We start from the raw sequence: 15,219 nt of genomic DNA on the forward strand, positions 1-15,219 counted from the left end.
GAAGGTGACAGACATGACGTGGAGCTCTGCTGAGGTCTGTGGGAGAGAGAGGGGGAGGAGAGAAAGAGAGACCCCTAGCTCTTACAATGAGCTCATGCACACAGACAGCACACAGCAGCATAGCACTATACAACATACACACTGCAGCATAACACTATACAACATACACACTGCAGCATAACACTATACAACATACACACTGCAGCATAACACTATACAACATACACACAGCAGCATAGCACTATACAACATACACACTGCAGCATAGCACTATACAACATACACACTGCAGCATAGCACTATACAACATACACACAGCAGCATAACACTATACAATATACACACTGCAGCATAACACTATACAACATACACACACAGCAGCATAGCACTATACAACATACACACAGCAGCATAACACTATACAATATACACACTGCAGCATAGCACTATACAATATACACACTGCAGCATAGCACTATACAATATACACACAGCAGCATAGCACTATACAACATACACACTGCAGCATAACACTATACAACATACACACTGCAGCATAACACTATACAACATACACACTGCAGCATAACACTATACAACATACACACAGCAGCATAGCACTATACAACATACACACTGCAGCATAGCACTATACAACATACACACTGCAGCATAGCACTATACAACATACACACAGCAGCATAACACTATACAACATACACACAGCAGCATAACACTATACAACATACACACTGCAGCATAACACTATACAACATACACACTGCAGCATAACACTATACAACATACACACAGCAGCATAACACTATACAATATACACACTGCAGCATAGCACTATACAACATACACACAGCAGCATAGCACTATACAACATACACACTGCAGCATAACACTATACAACATACACACAGCAGCATAACACTATACAACATACACACTGCAGCATAACACTATACAACATACACACTGCAGCATAACACTATACAACATACACACAGCAGCATAGCACTATACAACATACACACTGCAGCATAGCACTATACAACATACACACTGCAGCATAGCACTATACAACATACACACAGCAGCATAACACTATACAACATACACACAGCAGCATAACACTATACAACATACACACTGCAGCATAACACTATACAACATACACACTGCAGCATAACACTATACAACATACACACTGCAGCATAACACTATACAACATACACACACAGCAGCATAGCACTATACAACATACACACTGCAGCATAGCACTATACAACATACACACTGCAGCATAACACCATGCAACATACACACACAGCAGCATAGCACTATACAATATACACACTGCAGCATAGCACTATACAATATACACACTGCAGCATAGCACTATACAATATACACACTGCATCATAGCACTATACAATATACACACTGCAGCATAGCACTATACAATATACACACTGCAGCATAGCACTATACAATATACACACAGCAGCATAGCACTATACAACATACACACTGCAGCATAACACTATACAATATACACACTGCAGCATAACACTATACAACATACACACACAGCAGCATAGCACTATACAACATACACACAGCAGCATAACACTATACAATATACACACTGCAGCATAGCACTATACAATATACACACTGCAGCATAGCACTATACAATATACACACTGCAGCATAGCACTATACAATATACACACTGCAGCATAACACTATACAACATACACACTGCAGCATAACACTATACAACATACACACTGCAGCATAACACTATACAACATACACACAGCAGCATAGCACTATACAACATACACACTGCAGCATAGCACTATACAACATACACACTGCAGCATAACACCATGCAACATACACACACAGCAGCATAGCACTATACAATATACACACTGCAGCATAGCACTATACAATATACACACTGCAGCATAGCACTATACAATATACACACTGCAGCATAACACTATACAATATACACACTGCAGCATAGCACTGTACAATATACACACTGCAGCATAACACTATACAACATACACACTGCAGCATAACACTATACAACATACACACTGCAGCATAACACTATACAATATACACACTGCAGCATAACACTATACAACATACACACACAGCAGCATAGCACTATACAACATACACACAGCAGCATAACACTATACAATATACACACTGCAGCATAGCACTATACAATATACACACTGCAGCATAGCACTATACAATATACACACTGCAGCATAGCACTATACAATATACACACTGCAGCATAACACTATACAACATACACACTGCAGCATAACACTATACAACATACACACTGCAGCATAACACTATACAACATACACACAGCAGCATAGCACTATACAACATACACACTGCAGCATAACACTATACAATATACACACTGCAGCATAGCACTATACAATATACACACTGCAGCATAACACTATACAACATACACACAGCAGCATAGCACTATACAACATACACACAGCAGCATAACACTATACAACATACACACAGCAGCATAACACTATACAACATACACACAGCAGCATAACACTATACAACATACACACAGCAGCATAGCACTATACAATATACACACTGCAGCATAACACTATACAATATACACACTGCAGCATAGCACTATACAATATACACACTGCAGCATAACACTATACAACATACACACTGCAGCATAACACTATACAATATACACACTGCAGCATAACACTATACAACATACACACTGCAGCATAACACTATACAACATACACTGCAGCATAACACTATACAATATACACACTGCAGCATAACACTATACAATATACACACTGCAGCATAGCACTATACAACATACACACTGCAGCATAACACTATACAATATACACACTGCAGCATAACACTATACAATATACACACTGCAGCATAGCACTATACAATATACACACTGCAGCATAGCACTATACAACATACACACAGCAGCATAACACTATACAATATACACACTGCAGCATAGCACTATACAACATACACACTGCAGCATAACACTATACAACATACACACTGCAGCATAGCACTATACAATATACACACTGCAGCATAGCACTATACAACATACACACTGCAGCATAACACTATACAACATACACACTGCAGCATAGCACTATACAACATACACACTGCAGCATAACACTATACAACATACACACTGCAGCATAGCACTATACAACATACACACTGCAGCATAACACTATACAACATACACACTGCAGCATAACACTATACAACATACACACTGCAGCATAACACTATACAACATACACACTGCAGCATAACACTATACAACATACACACTGCAGCATAACACAATACAACATACACACAGCAGCATAACACTATACAACATACACACTGCAGCATAACACAATACAACATACACACAGCAGCATAACACTATACAACATACACACACTGCAGCATAGCACTATACAACATACACACTGCAGCATAGCACTATACAACATACACACTGCAGCATAACACTATACAATATACACACTGCAGCATAACACTATACAACATACACACTGCAGCATAACACAATACAACATACACACAGCAGCATAACACTATACAACATACACACACTGCAGCATAGCACTATACAACATACACACTGCAGCATAGCACTATACAACATACACACTGCAGCATAACACTATACAACATACACACTGCAGCATAACACAATACAACATACACACTGCAGCATAGCACTATACAACATACACACTGCAGCATAACACAATACAACATACACACTGCAGCATAGCACAATACAACATACACACTGCAGCATAACACAATACAACATACACACTGCAGCATAACACAATACAACATACACACTGCAGCATAACACAATACAACATACACACTGCAGCATAACACAATACAACATACACACTGCAGCATAACACAATACAACATACACACTGCAGCATAACACAATACAACATATACACTGCAGCATAACACTATACAACATACACACTGCAGCATAACACAATACAACATACACACTGCAGCATAACACTATACAACATATACACACTGCAGCATAACACAATACAACATACACACTGCAGCATAGCACTATACAACATACACACAGCAGCATAACACAATACAACATACACACTGCAGCATAACACAATACAACATACACACAGCAGCATAACACAATACAACATACACACTGCAGCATAACACAATACAACATACACACAGCAGCATAACACAATACAACATATACTGCTCGCATGATCATTCAAAGAAGTAAAGGATATACACACACCTGTCTAGAGAGTTAACATGGGTGTGTTAACCTGATTCACCTCCCTGACTTGTTCTTTTCCTCTTTAATGTCACTGACTTGTTCTACTGACTTGTTCTACTGACTTGTTCTTTTCCTCTTTAACGTCACTGACTTGTTCTACTGACTTGTTCTACTGACTTGTTCTTTTCCTCTTTAACGTCACTGACTTGTTCTACTGACTTGTTCTACTGACTTGTTCTTTTCCTCTTTAACGTCACTGACTTGTTCTACTGACTTGTTCTTTTCCTCTTTAACGTCACTGACTTGTTCTACTGACTTGTTCTTTTCCTCTTTAATAACGTCACTGACTTGTTCTACTGACTTGTTCTTTTCCTCTTTAACGTCACTGACTTGTTCTTTCCCTCTTTAACGTCACTGACTTGTTCTTTTCCTCTTTAACGTCAGTGACTTGTTCTACTGACTTGTTATTTTCCTCTGTAACGTCACTGACTTGTTCTTTTCCTCTGTAACGTCACTGACTTGTTCTTTTCCTCTTTAACGTCACTGACTTGTTCTACTGACTTGTTCTTTCCCTCTTTAACGTCAGTGACTTGTTCTACTGACTTGTTCTTTTCCTCTTTAACGTCACTGACTTGTTCTACTGACTTGTTCTTTCCCTCTTTAACGTCACTGACTTGTTCTTTCCCTCTAACGTCACTGACTTGTTCTTTTCCTCTTTAATGTCACTGACTTGTTCTACTGACTTGTTCTTTCCCTCTTTAACGTCACTGACTTGTTCTACTGACTTGTTCTTTCCCTCTTTAACGTCACTGACCGCTATCATTTGTGAAAGTAGCACATTGTCCCCTCCCCCTTGTCTTTTCATTGTCTGGATCCCTCTTTCTTGTAAGTTCAAACTCAAGCGATGTTCCACAGACTATGGGTTCCATCATGCAACCACCTACACACGCAGGCATACATACAAAGAAACACACTTCAACAGGGACACACACTTGTACACACACAAGAAGATAAACTCAGTCACTCACTCAAACACAAGCCCCCTCTCTCTTACACACACAGACAACAGACCAGTCAGACAACATTGCCGCCCTCTTTAGGGAACATTTGCTCCCGCCCTCCGTTTCACTGCACATACGTTTGCCATTAAGATTGGCAGGTGCTGTGAGCCTGCCGCTTCTCCCTACTGCTGTAACGTGCCACAGCGAGCTGCAGGGAAAAATACTTCAAACTGATCTCAAAGACATGGAGGCGGTAACTCCTCAAATCCCCCATCCTCACTACAGCACCAGCCAGAGAGGCAAACTTCTCTCTAATAGATAAAGAGAAAGATGGTGATTTTAAATAACAGATCGGTCCTCCCTTCACCCTTGCCCTGAGTTCTCTCCACCTGGAGCAGTACTTTGGGCTGGGGGCTGTAGGGAGGACTTGGCTGGGACTGCAGAGGGGACTGGACTGGTCTGGGGCAGGGAAGGGGTTAATGACACATGTTTGGGCTAATGGCTCCCAGCGGAGCTATCTGCTGATTCAGCCCCATTACATCAGACGCATTAAATATGTCTGCACTGACCGCTGCAGACAGGCCTGCTTCTCCTCACAGCACGCTAATCGGCAGGGTGGCATGTCCCCCATCTCCCAGGTCTCCCCCTCCTGAAGGCCTCCCTACTCTAAAGGGAGAGAATAAAGGAGGGGGACAGAGTGAGAAAGAAGGAGAGAGCAAGTGCGTGTGTGTGTGTGTGTGGTTCCCCTTTATCACTGTTTAAACCCACGGTCTTGCTCTGAAGACCTAGTCTAGCATTGGCTTAACTTAATAAAGTTAGTTAGCCTAGCTCTGGTCTATCATCGACAGTGTGGCTAATTCTATAAATCAACGTGGCTAGCATTTGGCTAACCTATAGCTATTAGGTACACCAGTGTGGCTAGCCTATAGCTTGGCTAACATGATAAATCAGTTTGGCTACTGGAGAGCTGGCGGCTTGAAGAGCCCAGCTGGCCTCAGTTAGCCTCAGTGTTCCTGAGAGACGACCTGGCAGGGCAGGTATGGGGTGTAAATCCCTACACGAACCCTCACATTAATGTACACTACCACACAGGCATGGACAGACACACACGTGCGCACACACACAATCTTGATGGCACTCATAACTCAATATTTTGTCCATCCGCTGGACAGGGTTGATGAGAGCGGTTAATAAATAGCAGCATAGCATCTCCGTCTGATTGATGCACACTGAGGGAGGGAGTCGGACCATTAGAAGACCCATAGAGCATTTCCTGTACACACACACCATCTTTCTCTCTCTTGTTCCCCAAACTCTGCCAGCTGCAAGAAGCACCAAACAAACAGCAAGCCCAATAAAGGGGAGCCTAAATCTGCTGCTAGTAGAACAGTGTGTGTGTGAAGGCACAGACATCAATGGAGTCTAACACTCATGGCTTGTTCTCTGCAGACATCCACAAACAAGGAGAAAAATGCTCACATTTTCCACTGTTATTATTACTGCATTTAGTGTCACAGCCGTGTCATTATTCTTGTAAGTAGTGTAAGAAAGGCTAAAAGTAATCCATGTGTTGAGGTGGAGGATGGAGAGGTGGAGGAGGTAGAGGTGGAGGGTGGCCCATCAATCTCTCAGCAGATTAGGAGGAGTTGTAAACATCGCTCTGCAGTGACCTGGGCCCCCCTCACAGGCACATGGAGCTGGGGCTGTAGTAGCTGGGCTGTGTTGGGTTGTGCTTTGTGATCTGGGTTGGTACTTTGGCCTGTGTTGAACTGACATGGCAAGGCTTGGATGTGTTCTGGGATGTACTGGTTCGTGCTGGGGGCAGGAGGTGAGGAGGTAAAGGGCTGGAGGTGAGGAGGTATGGGGCTGGAGGTGAGGAGGTATGGGGCTGGAGGTGAGGAGGTAAGGGGCAGGAGGAAAGGAGCTGGAGGTGAGGAGTAGAGGGGCTGGAGGTGAGGAGGCTAGAGGTGAGGGGCTGGAGATGAGGAGGTAAGGGGCTGGAGGTGAGGGGCTGGAGGTAAGGAGGTAAGGGGCTGGAGGTGATGGGCTGGAGGTGAGGAGGTAAGGGGCTGGAGGTGAGGAGGTAAGGGGCTGGAGGTGAGGAGGTAAGGAGCTGGAGGTGAGGAGGTAAGGGGCTGGAGGTGAGGGCCTGGAGATGAGGAGGTAAAGGGCTGGAGGTAAGGAGGTAAGGGGCTGGAGGTGATGGGCTGGAGGTAAGGAGGTAAGGGGCTGGAGGTGAGGAGGTAAGGGGCTGGAGGTGAGGAGGTAAGGAGCTGGAGGTGAGGAACTGGAGCTTCCAGATAGGGAGAGGAGCTGTAGGGATGAGCTGACCCTGTTTAGAACACCTCGCCAAGGTGGAGGGGGTGGGGGCGCTGACCCCGTACAAACCAACCCCTCCCTTGGCCTTGTCCACCCCTCCCAATCCATCATACCAAACACACACATACAACCGTCTGCCAGACCTAAAACTATATCTGTAGATAAAAGTCTTTAAGTGGGAGTAGAGAGGCAAAATGTCAAGGGCTCTTTGGGAGCAAAATGATGTGCATCTCTTTCTAATAAAGCCTGGCCCACTGCATTAAATTACACGCTATCAAACAGAACCAAGACTCAGGCCCATAAAAGAGCTGCTTTGAAACGTCCCATGGCACCGCATAGTCTGAGCTTCCTTAATCACACTGAGACTCACACACACGCACTGCTCAGACCCTCTGTCTGTCTGCCCACTGTCTCAGAGAGAGAGACACACACACAAACACACACACTTGCATGAATGCACACACACACAAGCGCACTGAATCACTTTTCACTGTTTTTTTGTGTAACCAGTCACCTGTGAGTGAGAGCATATCTGTGTGCAAAACTCAAGTGGCACTCTATTCTCAGCCTCTGGTCAAAACTAGTGTACTACTACATGAGGAATAGGGTGTAATTTAAGATACAGCTTGTGTATTTCGTATCCCGCAATAGGAACTTATTCAGTAAGATTGTAAAATAAACCAGCAGTCAGGAAGGCCTAGTTCATCAGCAGTGGAAGAGCTCTCCACAGAATCCCTTTCACATTACCTTCTCTCTGCCTCTCTTTGCTTTGGCACTTTTTCGTCAAAGTGAGGGTATTCCGAGGTTCAAAAATTCAGGAGCCCGGCTTGTGTGTGAGAAAGAGAGAGCGAGAGAGCAAGTGTGTGTGATGCAGAGCATTCTAGAGGGAGCCAGGATTGCGTCCCCTCAGTGAAATTCAATGCCTTAATAACACTGTATCCATAACACATCCCAACTACGTTTCCGTCTGTCAAAAGAAATGACACAATAAAGGTTCCAACTCCCGTCTACCTAGAGACCATCTCTCAGTCTCCGCTAAACGTGAAACATTAAGCCATTCTTAGAAACTGTCTATAATAACACACAATAGTCTGTATATAGAAGTAAAAGCTGGAGATAAACATAGGCTGGTGAAAAGCAGGCCATCTCTCTGCATTGTAATATAGGCTTGGCTCCCAAAGACACAGATCCTTGGCCTGGGGGTTGTATCGAGTGGCACAAGTCAGAGATTTGGCAGGATAGGAGAGGGTAATGATATACACATGGCTTCATGCTGGAGCCTCAACACAGTAACCATAGACACATGCTGGGGCCTCCTGGGACTCATCAGCAGGGCACAGCTGTGTGCCCGCCAGCAGAATTCAATTAGCACCACTCAGTTGGGGGCACCACTCAGTTGGGGGCACCACTCAGCTACGAGCACCACTCAGCTACGGGCACCACTCAGCTACGGGCACCACTCAGCTAGGGGCACCACTCAGCTAGGGGCACCACTCAGCTAGGGGCACCACTCAGCTAGGGGCACCACTCAGCTAGGGGCACCACTCAGCCAAGGGCACCACTCAGCTAAGGGCACTACTCAGCTAAGGGCCCCACTCAGTTGGGGGCACTACTCAGCTGGGGGCACTACTCAGTTGGGGGCACCACTCAGTTGGGGGCACTACTCAGCTAGGGGCACCACTCAGCTAGGTGCACTACTCAGTAGGGGCACCTCTCAGTAGGGGCACTACTCATTAGGGGCACTACTCAGCTAGGGGCACCACTTAGTTGGGGGCACTACTCAGTTGGGGGCACTACTCAGTTGGGGGCTCTGTTCAGTTAGGGCACTACTCAGTTAGGGCACTACTCAGCTAGGGGCACAACTCAGTTGGGGCACAACTCAGCTAGGGGCACTACTCAGCTGGGGCACCACCCCGTTGGGAGCACCACTCAGCTAGGGGCACTACACAGTTGGGGGCAATACTCAGTTGGGGGCACTACTCAGCTAGGGACAGTACTCAGTTAGGGCACTACTCAGCTGGGGGTACTACCCAGTTGGGAGCACCACTCAGCAAGGGACACTACTCAGTTAGGGCACTACTCAGCTGGGGGCACAACTCAGCTAGGGGCACTACTCAGCTGGGGACACCACCCAGTTGGGAGCACCACTCAGCTAGGGGCACTACTCAGCTAGGGGCACTACTCAGCTGGGGGAACTACTCAGGTGCGGCACCATTCAGCTAGGGGCACTACTCAGCTACGGGCAACACTCAGCTAGGGGCAGCACTCAGCTACTGAGGGGCACTACTCAGCAGGGGCACTACTCAGCTAGGGGCACTACTCAGCTAGGGGCACCACTCAGTTGGGGGCACTACTCAGTTGGGGGCACTACTCACTGGGGACACTACTCAGTTGGGGGCACTACTCAGCTGGGGACACTACTCAGCTGGGGACACTACTCAGTTGGGTGAACCACTCAGTGAGCTGGGGGCACAACTCAGCTGGGGGCACTACTCAGCTAGGGGCACTACTCAGCTAGGGGCACTACTGGGGCACAGCTGCACTACTCAGGTGGGGCACCACTCAGCTACGGGCACCACTCAGCTAGGGGCACACTCACTCAGCTCAGGTGGGGCACCACTCAGCTACGGGCACCACTCAGCTAGGGGCACCACTCAGGGGCACTACTCAGCTGGGGCACCACTCAGTTGGGGCACCACTCAGCTAGGGGCACCACTCAGCTGGGGGCACTACTCAGTTGGGGGCACTACTCAGCTGGGGCACCACTCAGGGGCACTACTCAGTTGGGGCACCACTACTCAGGGGCACCACTCAGCTGGGGGCACTACTCAGCTGGGGCACTACTCAGCTGGGGCAGTTGGGGACACTACTCAGCTGGGGACACTACTCAGCTCAGTTGGGGCACTACTCACTGGGGGCAGCTCAGTGAGGGGGCACAACTCAGCTGGGGGCACTCAGCTGGGGCACACTCAGCTGGGGCACTACTCAGCTGGGGCACTACTCAGCTCAGGGGGCACTACTCAGCTGGGGGGCACTACTCAGCTGCTCAGCTGGGGGCACACTCAGCTAGGGGCACTACTCAGCTGGGGCACTACTCAGCTGGGGGCACTACTCAGCTGGGGGCACTACTCAGCTGGGGCACTACTCAGGGCACACTCAGCTCACTCAGCTGGGGACACTACTCAGCTGGGGGCACTACTCAGCTGGGGCACACTACTCAGCTGTGACACTACTCAGTGGGGACACACTGGGGGGAACCACTCAGCTAGGGGCACTCTCAGCTGGGGCACTACTCAGCTCAGGGGACTCACTACTCAGCTGGGGGGCACTACTCAGCTGGGGACACTACTCAGCTGGGGACACTACTCAGTTGGGGCACCACTCAGTGGGGGCACAACTCAGCTGGGGGCACTACTCAGCTGGGGCACTACTCAGCTGGGGAACCACTCAGCTGGGGCACCACTCTGGGGCACCACTCAGCTGAGGGGGCACTACTCAGTTGGGGCACTACTCAGCTAGGTGCACTACTCAGGTGGGGCACCACTCAGCTGGAACCACTCAGCTCAGGGGCACCACTCTGGGGCTAGGGGCACCACTCAGCTAGGGGCACTACTCAGTTGGGGCACCACTCAGCTATGTGCACTACTCAGTGGGGCACCACTCAGCTCAGCTGGGGAGCCACTCAGCTGGGGCTAGGGGCACCACTCAGCTGGGGGCACTACTCAGCTGGGGCACCACTCAGTTGGGGGCACTACTCAGAGCTAGGGGCACAACTCAGCTCAGCTTGGGGCACCACTCACTCAGCTGGGGGCACTACTCAGCTGGGGCACTACTCAGGGGCACCACTCAGTTGGGGGGGCACTACTCAGTTGGGGGGCACTACTCAGCTGGGGGCACTACTCAGTTGGTGGGGGCACTACTCAGTTGGGTTAGCTGGGGTCACCACTCAGCTAGGGGCACTACTCAGGGGGCACTACTCAGCTGGGGACACTAGTCAGTTGGGGGCACTACTCAGCTGGGGACACTACTCAGCTGGGGACACTACTCAGCTGGGGGCACTACTCAGCTGGGGGCTACTCACCTGGGGGCACTACTCAGCTGGGGGAACCACTCAGGGGCACTACTCAGCTGGGGCACTACTCAGCTGGGGCACTACTCAGCTGGGGGCACTACTCAGCTGGGGGCACTACTCAGCTCAGCTGGGGGCACTACTCAGCTGGGGGCACTACTCAGCTGGGGGCACTACTCAGCTGGGGGCACTCAGCTGGGGGCACTACTCAGCTGGGGCACTACTCAGAACTACACAGCTCAGCTGGGGGCACTACCAGCTAGGGGCACTACTCAGGGGGCAGCAGTACCGACTATACCTTTAGCAGCACTCAGCTAAGCGTCTCCTGCGGCCAACAGTAACAGCAGCAGAATGAGTTAGGGCCAGCCACCGGAGGACTCAAAGATCAGGGGGTGAGGTGGTGACACATCTCCCATAAGTGTGAAGTGTGTGTATTATTTTTGTGCGTGAAAGATAGTGTGGGTGTAGTACTCCATCTATGAGTGTGTGAAAAGTGTGTGTTTGTGTGTGTATGCGTGTGTGTGTTGAGGGGAGGGTTGAGAGAAGGCGAGAGAGAGGTTATTAATTCTCCTGAGCAGCGGCACTCGTGGCAGATTCTAATTAGATTACCCATCTCAGGGCAGAGATGTGAGCCAGCAGGCCGGGCCAGGTTACCCCCCGTAACACTGAGGTGTGTGTGTGTGTGTTGTGTGACCCTGGTGTAGTACACACATTGTTTATTGGGAAGCATGACAGGAGAGTACTGACTGGAGAAGCACTAACAACACATATACTTACTGCTGTCAAAGGGTAAAATGTCTGGCTCTTACTTTTTTACATAATACCTTAGTTTTCCTGCACACACAAACAGGCATCCACACTAATAAATAGGGCTGTGACGTAATTGAATAACCGTGTAACTGATAGGTATGGATAAAGACCATCATGAAAAAAAAAATAACTCGTATTTTTTTTTAAAATTGCCCCAGATTCATTTTAGGATTTTTTGTTGTTGTATTAACTTTATTTTCATGTAGATAAATGTTACCTAATAGCAGGGAGTGATTACAAATGATTATAAGTAATTATTTTGCTAACTTAGTCTGTTTAACTTTCTCCTCATCTTTCCAACCTTGCTTCGATGCTTAAGCAGCTAAGCTAGATGCTTGGGGTATAGAGCGGTATAGGCTATGGCACTTCAGTAAAAAAAATATATGTATATTTGATGTGTGGACTTTCTTTGATAGAATGCACATTTTCATTGCTTGCTAGTAAATAAATGATTCGGTCTTCTTTAAAAAAAAAAAGGTTGGGTGTATCTGACTATTCATGAATTATTCAACAGCAGTCAATAAGGTTGTTTCTGGACAACTTGGAATGGTTTCATTTGATAAGGATTTTTTTTTTCTTAATTTACAGTGCGTTTGGAAAGTATTCAGACCTGTTGACTTTACCACACTTTTGTTCTGTTACAGCCTGATTCAGAAATGTCTAAATTATTGTTTTTTCCATAATCAATCTACACAAAATACCCAATAAAGACAAATCAAAAGCAGACATTTTTGCAAATGTATATAAAAAAATTCAAAATATTGCATTTACATACACTACCAGTCAAAAGTTTAGACACAGCTACTCATTCAAGGGTTTGCTTTAGTTGTACTATTTTCTACATTGTAGGATAATAGTGAAGAGATCAAAACTATGAATTAACACATTTGGAATCAAGTAGTAACCAAAAAAGTGTTAAATAAATCAAAATATATTTTAGATTCTTCAAAGTAGCCATCCTTTGCTTTGATGACAGCTTTCCACACTCTTGGCATTCTCTCAACCAGCTTCACGTGGAATGCTTTTCCAACAGTATTGAAGGAGTTCCCACATATGCACTTGTTGGCTGCTTTTCCTTCACTGTGGTCCAACTCATCCCAAACCGTCTCAATTGGGTTGAGGACGGGTGATTGTGGAGGCCAGGTCATCTGATACAGCACTCCATCACTCTCCTTCTTGGTCAAATAGCCCTTGCACAGCCCGGAGGTGTGTTTTGGGTCATTGTCCTGTTGAAAAACAAATGATAGTCCCACTAAGTGCAAACCAGATGGGATGGCGTATCACTGCAGAATGCTGTGATAGCCATGCTGGTTAAGTGTGCCTTGAATTCTAAATAAATCACAGACCGTGTCACCAGCTAAGCACCTCCACACCATCACACCTCCTCCATGCTTCACGGTAGGAACCACATATGCGAAGATCATCCGTCCACCTACTCTGCGTCTCACAAAGACACTGCAGTTGGATCCAAAAATCTCCAATTTGGACTCATCAGACCAAAGGACAGATTTCCACCGGTCTAATGTCCATTGCTCGTGTTTCTTGGCCCAAGCAAGTCTCTTCTTATTATTGGTGTCCTTTAGTAGTGGTTTCTTTGCAGCAAACCAACCATGAAGGCCTGATTCATGCAGTCTCCTCTGAACAGTTGATGTTGAGATGCATCTGTTACTTGAACTCTGTGAAGCATTTATTTGGGCAGCAATCTGAGGTGCAGTTAACTCCAATGAACTTATCCTCTGCAGCAGAGTTAACTCTGGATCTTCCTTTTCTGTGGTGGTCCTCATGAGAGACAGTTTCATCATAGCGCTTGATGGTTTTTGTGACTGCATTTGAAGAAACTTTCAAAGTTCTTGAAATTGTCTGCATTGACTGACCTTCATTTCTTAAAGTAATGATGGACTGTCGTTTCTCTTTGCTTATTTGAGCTGTTCTTGCCATAATATGAACATAGTCTTTTACCAAATAGGGCTATCTTCTGTATACCCACCCCTACCTTGTCACAACACAACTGATTGGCTCAAACACATTAATAATGAAAGAAATTCCACAAATTAATTTTTAGCAAGGCACACCTGTTAATTGAAATGCATTCCAGGTGACTACATCATGAAGCTGGTTTAGACAATGCGAAGAGTGTGCAAAGCTGTCATCAAGGCAAAGGGTGGCTACTTTTAAGAATCTCAAATATAAAATATGTTTATTTGTTTAACACTTTTGGTTACTACATGATTCCATGTGTTATTTCATAGTTTGATGTCTTCACTATTATTCTACAATGTAGAAAATAGTAAAAATAAAGAAAAACCTTTGAATGAGTAGGTGTGTCCAAACTTTTGACAGGTACTGTAAGTATTCAGACCCTTTACTCAGTACTTTGTTGAAGTACATTTGGCAGCATTTACAGCCTTGAGTCTTCTTGGGTATGACACTACAAGCTTGGCACACCTGTATTCAGGGAGTTTCTCTCATTCTTCTCTGCAGATCCTCTCAAACTCTGTCAGGTTGGGTGGGGAGGGTTGCTGCACAACTATTTTCAGGTCTCTCCAGAGATGTTCGGTCGGGTTCAAGTCTTGGCTCTGGCTGGGCCACTCAAGGACATTCACTCC

The 15,219-nt window shown here is 46.4% G+C and overlaps 1 long non-coding RNA gene across 7 annotated transcripts in view; it reads right to left on the reverse strand.

The window, feature by feature from the left end:
• The window catches only part of LOC112266965, an 85,056-nt gene that overhangs the window by 44,120 nt on the left and 25,717 nt on the right, over positions 1 to 15,219 (reverse strand). The window contains exon 7 of one of the 7 annotated variants that reach the window (XR_006078830.1): positions 5,985 to 6,081. The exons of the other annotated variants lie outside the window; for them this stretch is intronic. This is a non-coding gene — a long non-coding RNA (uncharacterized LOC112266965). The remainder of the gene's footprint in view (positions 1 to 5,984; positions 6,082 to 15,219) is intronic. 7 annotated transcript variants of the gene reach the window in all.

The sequence above is a fragment of the Oncorhynchus tshawytscha genome, linkage group LG14 (assembly GCF_018296145.1).
Source record: "Oncorhynchus tshawytscha isolate Ot180627B linkage group LG14, Otsh_v2.0, whole genome shotgun sequence".
NCBI lineage: Eukaryota > Metazoa > Chordata > Actinopteri > Salmoniformes > Salmonidae > Oncorhynchus > Oncorhynchus tshawytscha.